At 48.5% G+C, this 10,557-nt stretch overlaps 1 pseudogene across 1 annotated transcript; it reads left to right on the forward strand.

Moving 5' to 3' along the window:
• The first annotated feature begins 405 nt into the window (after positions 1–405).
• On the forward strand, positions 406–3,932 carry LOC309663069 (large ribosomal subunit protein uL4 pseudogene; annotated as a pseudogene). Its single transcript has one exon. The product of its transcript is annotated as a large ribosomal subunit protein uL4 pseudogene (transcript).
• The last annotated feature ends 6,625 nt before the right edge of the window (positions 3,933–10,557 follow it).

The raw sequence follows: 10,557 nt of genomic DNA on the forward strand, positions 1-10,557 counted from the left end.
CTCCGCTTTCCACCTGCTGCTCATTAACTTGCCTGGGTTGGCTGCCCTTCCGGTCTTACTTCCACGTCCTTTATAGCTTCCTGGAATCACCTCGAAAATAAATCCATGCCCTTGAATCCTAGTTCAGGTCTTCTCCGAGGGCCCCAGCCCAAGACTGAGGGGCAGCAGCCATGGGGGCTATGAGTCCCTGGGAAGCCAAGAGGACCTTGCTGCAAAGGGGTCTCTGCCTCAGAGGCCTTGAGACACGTGCAGGGCCAGAAGCACCTCAGCACAAGTCTGGGGCCATGGGAGGAGCCCCGGCAGGCGGGAGGCCAGCCCGGCTGCAGCTCTAGCGCTGTGCACAGTGTCAGGTCGGGGTGCGGGGCTGCAGGTGCACCAGGGTAAAGAGGGCAGTAGGGTGTGAGTGCAGCAGCTGACGGGAGCAGGGCTTATCTTACTGCCCAAGACCACACCCGTATCTCCCTCCCTTCTGCAGAACTGGGCCTGGGACACCTATGCCCTGGCAGGCCCCAGGGCAGATCCCGGCTAGAAAACCCCAGAGCCCCCGGCTGACCCTCTCCTGCTCAGTCCCTCTCCTGCTCAGTCCCTCTGGTCTGGGTCCTGGCAGAGCAGGGAGGCTGCCTGGGGAAAGTTCTAGATGGGGATCTGAGCAACTCAGTGCCTCTCTGGGCCTCAGTTTCCCATTCATGAAATGGCACAGGGCCCTGGTGGGGCTGAGGAAGTGAATGAAGGGGTCCCAGCACACCTCAGAGGGATCCTGTTCTCTGATTCTGCCAGGAAATCTTTTGCACACAAAACATTAGATGTGGCATATCTTACACCCCTAAACCCTTCAGAAGAGGGTATTACTTAATGTAGAGGAGTCAAATTCTAATGGTGGAAATTCAAGCATTGGAGAAGACATAGCTTGACTTTGGGGATTGGCCTTCCTTACACCCCTCAAACCACACCATGTCAACCCCCAGACAGGCAGTGGAAAGAGCACAGGCTTTAGTGCCAGACAGACTTGGGCTCAAATCCTTGGTGACTCAGAAAAGCCCCTCAACCTCTCTGAGCTTCAGCTTCGTTGGCTGTGAAATGGGTTGACAATGCCCACTGACCCAGGTAAGCATCTTCAATCTCCTTTAGTCCTCAGTCTGGTGAGGAAGTAACTCTGATCCCCAGTTGATGCAGTAGAGACCCAGAGAAGAGCAAGCAGGTGCTAAGGAGGCCAGCCCCTGCTCACGTGGGTCCACAGTGGTCCAGGACCTGCCTGCCCCCTGCCCAGGGACCCCTGTGGCCTGGGCTGTGCCCTGTCCATTCCAGCCTTCCCCTGCTTGGCCCAGCCCCGACCCGAGGCTCACCCACTGCCCGGTTCCTGCACCTGGCCCATGAGGCAGCCAGGGCTGGGTCTTCAGTATCGGCATTCTTCTGGGATAAATACCTTTGGCCTCAGGAATGCTGGGGGCTGGGCCAGGAGGTCAAGGGTCCATGACCTTATCCTACTCTCCTGAGAAGCTCTTAAAGCCTCACAGCACCTGGGCGAGGCAGGCATGGCCCAGCCACAGAGGGAAACCGAGGCCCCTGACTTCATCCAGAAAAGGAAACCAGAGGCCTCCTTGGTTATCCTCAGTAAGGATCAGGACAGCAGAAGATGAAAAATGAAATCAAAGCAAGCAATGGACTGGCAATTCCACTTCTGGGTATATACCCCAAAGAAATGCCTAGATACGTTCATCAAAAAATGTTTACTAGAATGTTCAGCTTTTCCTATGGGAGCCACTGGGTTGAGAGGCGCGTGGTCTTCTCCTCTCCCCACCTTGGCGTGTGCTCGTCCACCGATACCAGTGTACTCCGAAAAGGGGGAGCCATCTGACAAAAATGTCACTTTGCCTGCTGTGTTCAAGACTCTCATTCGACCAGATATTGTAAACTTTGTTCACGCCAACTTGTGCAAAAGCAACAGACAACTCTATGCTATCAGTGAATTAGCAGGTCATCAAACCAGTGCCGAGTCTTGGGGTACTGGCAGAGCTGTGACTCAAATTCCCAGGGTTCGAGGTGGCGGGACTCACCGTTCTGGCCAGGATGGTTTTGGAAACATGTGTCTTGGGGGCTGCATGTTTGCACCAACCAAGACCTGGCGACGCTGGCACCACAGAGTGAATACAATGCAGAAGCGATATGCCATCCGCTCTGCATTGGCTATCTCAGCCTTACCAGCGCTGGTCATGTCTAAAAGTCATCATATAGAGGAAGTTCCTGAACTTCCTTTGGTAGCTGAAGATAAAGTTGAAGGCTACGAGAAGACCAAGGAGGCTGTTTTGCTTCTGAAGAAACTTAAGGCCTGGAATGATGTGAAAAAGGTCTACGCCTCTCAGCGTAGAGCGAATGAGAGCCGGCAAAGGCAAAATGAGAAACCGTCGCCGTATCCAGAGCAGGAGACACTGCATCATCTGTAATGAGGACAGAGGTATCATCAAGGCCTTCAGAAACATCCCTGGAATTACTCTACTTAATATAAGCAAACTGAACGTTTTGAAACTTGCTCCTGGTGGGCATGTGGGACGTTCCTGCATCTGGACTGAAAGTGCTTTCCTCAAGTTAGATGAGCTGTATGGCACTTGGCATAAAGCTGCCTCCCTCAAGACTAACTATTGATACAACCTCCCCATGCACAAGATGCTCAGTACAGACTTTAGCAGAATCCTGAAAAGCCCAGAGATCCAAAGAGCCCTCCGAGCACCATGCAAGAAGATTCATCTCAGAGTCCTGAGGAAGAATCCACTGAAAAACCTGAGAATCATGTTGAAGCTAAACCCATATGCAAAGACCATGCACCGGAACACCATTCTTCTCCAGGCCAAGAACCACAAAATCCAGATGGATAGGGCAGCAGCGGCACTAGAAGACAAATCAGATGAGATGGATGTTCCAGGCAAGAAGCCTGTGGTGGGAAAGAAAGGAAAGAAGGCTGTTGGCATTAAGAAGCAGAAGCGTTTGGTGGGAAAAAAGGTGGCAGCGACCAAGAAACCAACAGCTGAAAAGAAGCCCGCAGAAAAGAAACCCCACCACAGAAGAAAAGAGGGCTGCTGCATAAACTTAAATTTGTTTATTTCATAAAGGTCAAATCATTTTGGACAGCTAATTTTGAATAAAGACCTGATGAAAGAGACAGTGGGAAAAAAAAAAAATGTTCAGACTGCCCTGGTGGTGCAGTGGTTAAGAATCTGCCTGCCAACGCAGGGGACACGGGTTTGATCCCTGGTCCGGGAAGATCCCACATGCCGCAGAGCAACTAAGCCCCTGCACCACAACTACTGAGCCTGCGCTCTAGAGCCCACGAGCCACAACTACTGAAGCCCTCGCGCCTAAAGCCGATGCTCTGCAACAAGAGAAGCCACCACAATGAGAAGTTCGCACGCCGCAACTAGGGAAAGCCCGGGTGCAGCAACGAAGACCCAACGCAGGCAAAAATAAATAAAATAATAATTTTTAAAATGTTCATAGCAGCACTATTTATAATAGTCTCATACTAAATGAAGTAAGTCACAAAGAGAAAGACAAATATATGATATCACTTATAGGCGGAATCTAAAAAAATGATACAGATGAACTTATTTAAAAAGCAGAAACAGACTCACAGACTTAGAGCAGGGATCCCCAACCCCCGGGCCATGGACCGGTACCAGTCCGTGGCCTGTTAGGAACCAGGCCTCACAGCAGGAGGTGAGTGGCAGGTGAGCAAGCGAAGCTTCATCTGTATTTACAGCCGATCCCCATCGCTCACATTACTGCCTGAGTTCTGCCTCCTGGCATATCAGCGGCGGCATTAGATTCTCATAGGAGCGTGAACCTTACTGTGAACTGTGCATGTGAGGGATCTAGGGTGCACGCTCCTTATGAGAATCTAATGCCTGATGATCTGAGGTGGAGCTGAGGCGGTGATGCTAGCGGTGGGGAACGACTGCAAATATAGATTATCATTAGCAGAGAGGTTTGACTGCACAGAGACCATAGTAAATCAATTGCTTGCAGACTCATATCAAAACCCTATCAGTGAGTGGCAAGCGACAATTAAGCTGCATCTGGTGGCAGGCGTTATAGTGGCAAGTGAGTTGATGTACTTCAATTGTACAGCTGCATCTGGTGGCAGGCTTTAAGTCAGAATCCGACACATTTTAGTCTGTGCGTGGCCCGCCCATTATTTTATTTACTTGCATCCGCGCCTCTTTCCTGCATTGCGCACTTGCATCAGTCACAGTTTTGGTAAGCCCACAAGCTAACCCTAGCTGGGATGAGTAAAAAAACAAACGTCACTGGAGAGCTTCTTTGAAAAGGAGGAAAGACCCAGTGATGAGACAGCAGAAGACTCTAAGAGTGCCAACAAAAAGAAAGCTACATTTAAAAGAAAATACCAAGAGTCCTACTTAAATTACGGGTTCATTGCAACAGGTGATTCACATTCTCCAAGCCCGCTTTGTATAATATGTGGCCACCGGCTATCCAACGAAGCCATGAAACCTTCAAAACTGCTTCGCCACATGGAGACCAAGCACCTGCATTGAAAGACAAGCCTTTGGAGTTTTTCAAAGGAAAAAAAACATGAACACGAAGAACAGAAGCAATTATTCAAGGCCACCACGTCATCAAATGTATCTGTACTGAGAGCATCATTCTTAGTGGCTAACCACATTGCTAAAGCTAAGAAGCCCTTTACTACCGGTGAAGAGTTGATCCTGCCTGCTGCTGAGGACATTTGTCATGAACTTTTAGGAGAGGCTGCAGTTCAAACGGTGGCACGTGTTCCTCTTTCGGCTAGCACCATAACTAGACGAATTGATGAAATAGCAGAGGATACTGAGGCACAATTGTTAGAGAGGATTAATGAGTCACCATGGTATGCAATCCAGGTTGATGAGTCTACCGATGTTGACAACAAGGCAACAATGCTTGTTTTTGTGCGATATATTTTTCAGGAGGATGTGCAGGAGGATATGTTATGTGCACTTGTGTTGCCAACCAGCACCACAGCTGTGGAACTATTCAAGTCTTTGAACGATTACATATCAGGAAAACTGAATTGGTCATTTTGTGTCGGTATATGCATGGACAGAGCGGCTGCCACGGCTGGATGGCTTTCTGGTTTCACTACTCGGGTCAAAAAGGTCGCTTCTGAATGTGAGTCTACGCACTGTGTCAACCATAGAGAACTGCTGGCTAGCCGAAAAATGTCACCTGAACTTAACAGCGTTTTGCAGGATGTGATTAAAATTATCAACCACATTAAAGTACATGCCCTTAACTCACGTCTGTTTGTGCAGCTATGTGAGGAGATGGACGCAGAGCACATGCGTCTTCTCTTATACACAGAAGTGAGATGACTTTCTAAAGGTAGATCACTGGCCAGAGTTTTTGAGCTATGAGAGTCGCTCCAGAGATTTCTTTTAGAAAAACAGTCACCACTGGCCGCACATTTCAGTGACACACAATGGGTCACAAAACTTGCTTACTTGTGTGACATATTCAACCTGCTCAACAAACTCAATCTGTCATTTCAGGGGAGAACGACAACTGTGTTCAAGTCGGCAGATAAAGTGGCAGCATTCAGAGCCAAACTGGAATTATGGGGGCGATGAGTGAACATTGGGATTTTTGACATGTTTCAAACATTAGCAGAGATTTTGAAAGAGACTGAGCCAGGGCCTTCTTTCTCCCAGCTGGTGCATGATCACCTATCTCAGCTTTCAGAAGACTTTGAGCATTACTTCCCAACCACAAAAGACCCCCGAACTGGGAAGGAATGGATCTGTGACCCATTTGTGAATAAGCCAGGTGAATCCACTTTGTCTGTGCTAGAAGAGGATCAACTGCTTGAGATCGTAAATGGCTGTGGCCTTAAAAGCATGTTTAAGACAACTTCAAATCTCCATACGTTCTGGATGAAAGTCAAGGTGGAATATCCTGAGATTGCCACAAAAGCACTGAAAAGCCTGCTTCCACTTCCAACATCCTGTCTTTGTGAAGCAGGGTTTTCTGCGGTGACAGCAACCAAAACGAGATTACGGAGTAGATGGACATAAGCAACACACTTCGGGTACCACTGTCTCCCGTCATCCCCAGATGGGACCATCTAGTTGCAGGAAAACAAGCTCAGGGCTCCCACTGTTTCTGCATTATGGTGACTTGTATAATTATTTCATTATATATTACAATGTAATAACAATAGAAATAAAGTGCCCAATAAATGTAATGTGCTGAAACATCCCAAAACCATCCCCTCCCCCTGATTTGTGGAAAAATTGTCTTCCACGAAACCAGTCCCTGGTGCCAAAAAGGTTGGGGACTGCTGACTTAGAGAACAAACTTATGGTTACCAAAGGGGAAAGTTCGGGGGGGGGGGGGGAAGGATAAATTGGGAGTTTGTGATTGACATGTACACACTGCTATATTTAAAATAGATAACCAACAAGGACCTATTGTATAGCACAGGGAACTCTGCTCAGTACTCTGTAATAACCTAAATGGGAAAAGAATTTGAGAAAGAATAGATACATGAATATGTATAACTGAATCACTTTCCTGTACACCTCAAACTAACACAGCATGGTTAATTAACTTACTCCAATATAAAATTAAAATTTTTTAAAAAGCTGTATACTAGAAAGTTCATAGCAGCACTATTTATAATAGTCTCAAACTAGAAACTATGCAAAAGGCCAGCAACAGTAGAATGAATAAGTAAATTGAACTACAGCTAACAAAATAATATGGATGATCTCACAAACAAAATGTATAAAACAAGACCTCATCCCAGGCTTCCCTTGTGGCACAGTGGTTAAGAATCTGCCTGCCAATGCAGGAGACATGGGTTCGAGCCCAGATCCGGGAAGATCTCACATGCTGTGGAGCAACTAAGCCCATGTTCCCCAACTACTGAGCCTGCGCTCTAGAGCCTGCAAGCCACAACTACTGAGCCCACGTGACACAACTACTGAAGCCCACGTGCCCTAGAGCCCATGCTCTGCAACAAGAGAAACCACTGCAATGAGAAGCCTGCACACCACATTGAAGAGTAGCCCCCACTCACCACAACTAGAGAAAGCTCCCGCGCAGCAACGAAGACCCAACGCAGCCAAAAATAAATTAGTTTAAAAAAAAGAAAAAAGAGACTCCATCCCATAAGATTCCATAGATATAAACCTACAGTTTTAGTGGTGTTAGAAGTCAGCAAGGTGGTTTCCCTTGGGGGGATGGGGGCAGGCAGTGACCCAAAGGGGACAGAAAGGGGGCTTCTGGGGTAGCAGTCATGTTCCATTTCTTGATCAAGCTACAGTCTGCATGGGTGATCTCAGTTTGTGAAAATTCTTCAAGTTGGGTGTCTATGATCTGTACACTTTTCTGTACAAATATTATGCTCTTGAACTTTATGTTGGAATCTTATGGTATGCTCTCTTCTGTGTCTGGCCTCTTTTGTGCAACATTTTGTTTTGACATTCATCCATGCTGTGACATGTAACAGGATTTCTTCTTTTTCATTGCTGTGTAGTATTCTACTACCTGAATGGCCCACAGTGTGTTCATCCATTCCACTGTTGATGGAAGTTGAGCTGTTTCCAGTCTGGGAGCTATTACAAATAGTGCTGCTTTGAACATTTTTTTTGCACCTGAGTTTTTTTTTTTAATTTAATTAATTATTTATTTATTTTTGGGTGTGTTGGGTCTTCGTTTCTGTGCGAGGGCTTTCTCTAGTTGCGGCAAGCGGGGGCCACTCTCCATCGTGGTGCGCAGGCCTCTCACTGTCACGGCCTCTCTTGTTGCGGAGCACAGGCTCCAGACGCGCAGGCTCAGCAATTGTGGCTCACGGGCCCAGTCACTCCGCGGCATGTGGGATCCTCCCAGACCAGGGCTCGAACCCGCGTCCCCTGCATTAGCAGGCAGATTCTCAACCACTGCACCACCAGGGAAGCCCTGCACCTGAGTTTTGATGGACGTATGTATGTATTTCTACTGGGGGTATACCTAGGGGTGGGACTGCTAGGTCATAGGATATACACATCTTCAGCTTTGTTAGACCCTGACAGTTTTCCAAAATGGTTTATGATTGCACACTTCCATCAGCTGTATGTGAGAGCTTCACATCATCACTAGCACCAGCATGGTTACACTTTGTCTTTTAGCCATTGCAGCGGGTATGAAATAATTTGCATTTCCCTGCTGCCTAGTGAAGCTGAGCACCTGTCTTAGTTTGGGTTCCCTAGGAGCTGACCCTGAGACAAGGATTTGAGAACAAGTAGTTTCATTGGTAGGTTGTTCACCTCCTAGGGCTGCCATAACAAAATACCATAGACTGGGTGTCAAAACAACAGATATTTATTCTCTCACAGTTCTGGAGTCTGGAAGTCCAAGATCAAGGTGCCATCAGGGTTTGTTTCTGGCAAGGTCTCTCTTCCTGCCTTGCAGATGGTTACCTTCTCACCTCATCCTCACATGGCTTCTTCTCTGCGCATGTGTAGAGAGGGGGAGAGATCTCTGGTGTTTCTTCCTCTTCCTATAAGGACACCAATTCTATCACATTAGGGTCTCAAGCTTATGACCTCATTTAACCTTAATTCTCTCCCTGAAGGCCTGATCTCCAAATACAGTCACATGGGAGGTTAGGGGGACACAATTCAGTCCATCTCAGCAGGCGATCCTAGAAAAACTCGTCAGGGAGTGAAGAAGCGACAGAGGGGTAGGGAGGAGGCTCCTGAAGTGTGTATCCACAAGCAGGTTACCACCTCGGGCATCTGGAGGTTAATCCCCCAGGGAGACTCTGGGAAATCGCATAAACCACACCCCCGAGAGTTATCCCACTCAGGGGACCAGGGAGCTGGTTTTTTATACACCGACGCCAGTCAGTCATTGGTTGAGGGCTATTTCAAGGCATGAGAGGGGGTCAGCTCCCTGGCATCTCCCAGGCTCACAGAAGCCCCGAGGCTCAGAGCTGTGGGCGCACATGCTACAGCACATCTACGCATGCTAGTCACGGTCGAAATCTCACTTGTGTGAAGTGGTTACTCTCTTGAAGCTGGATTTTGAAGGATGTGTATTGAGTGACCAGGGAGGAGAGGGCATTCCAGCAGAGGGGACAGCGTAGACAAAGGCCTAGAGAGAGGGACCGTATTGTCCAGCTCGGACTATATAGGGCAGGGGAGGGAGATGAGACTGAGACGGGGTCAGCAGAGACTCTACCATGAAGGTCGAATGAGAAGACGCGCCATCCATTTGTGTATCTGCTCAGACACCCAAGCTAGGCCGTGTCCCTAAGACCATCTCAAAATGCTGTTTTCCAGGGCCCCCCCCCAGTCCTCTGACGATGCACCACAAGCACCCCCAAACCCCAGGATGCCTCCCATAGCCAGAGACACAGATGCAACTCCCAGGAGAGAGGCAGCAAGCCAGGGCCAGAGCAAAGACGAAGGGGCCAGCAGAGACCTAGGCCACAGCGTGGGAATCAGGAGAGTCAAGGGCTGACCCCAAGATTGACCTTAACAAAGGACCTTGAGCTAAGGTACAGGTACAGGGTCCTGAAACACTGAGAAGGACCCACTTAGTACCTAACCTTATGCCACCTGAATTCAGACTGTGCTGCTCTTCTAAGGTCTTCTCACGGGTCAGAAAAGCTGTGTGTGTCTGCACTGTCTGTGGAGCCTGCATAAGGAAGGCAGAGGGTCAGGGAGCGGCTGGGCCCAGGGGTGTGGCCTTGGATGGGCACCCCCCAACCACTGTTTTGGCCTGAAGGGGACGGGGAAGGGGGACTCTAAGACAGGTCTGGGCAGGGTTTGACTGCTCTGCAGTCAAAGTCTGCTTCGCTCTGCAAAGCTATCAGTTTGGAGTTCAGCCATATCCAATTCTGTATCCAAATTACAAGCATCTTCTCTACAGAGGTGTAACCCTGACAGGGACCAGGCCCCATGAACATCTGTTTGTCAGTCCAGCCTTTCTTTGGCAAGTTGCGTCTCCCCCACTAATCCTGCTCTGTCTGTGTGACTCAGGTTGGGCAGCCTCCCCACACCCAGGCAGGGGGACTTATGAAACATGCCTGGCCAGCCAGAGTCCCCGCCCCCAGACACCATGATTGGATAAACACATGACCCAAGCCAGGCCAATAGGAGTCTTCCTTGAGACTTTTGTTAGCACTTTCTGGAAACTCTCTCATCGTCTGAGATCATGAGCTGTAAAGAAGAGATTCTAGCAGCTGGTGGACAACATGCACCATGGAGAAAATCTGCCCAGGCAAAAAAAAAAAAAAAGGCAGGCCTAGCTGGGAGATGGAGAGAGAGACAGTCTTCATGGTGTCAGTTAAACACCTGGATGCAGCATGTCTGAAGTTCCTAGACTCCTCATTTGCATGAGCCAACACATTTCCTGCTGTGCTCATGTTTCATCAGGGTTTCTGCTGCTTGCAGTCTAAAATGTTCTGATTAAAATACTAGGTGAGAACACAACCAAGCCCTTTCTGCACCTTCATACCTCAGAGATATACAGAGATGTGCAGGGAGTTTCTTTAAAGGGCCTTTGCAATTGGAATGTTGC

Source organism: Balaenoptera physalus (assembly GCF_965194825.1).
Source record: "Balaenoptera physalus genome assembly, chromosome: 1".
Classification (NCBI taxonomy): domain Eukaryota; kingdom Metazoa; phylum Chordata; class Mammalia; order Artiodactyla; family Balaenopteridae; genus Balaenoptera; species Balaenoptera physalus.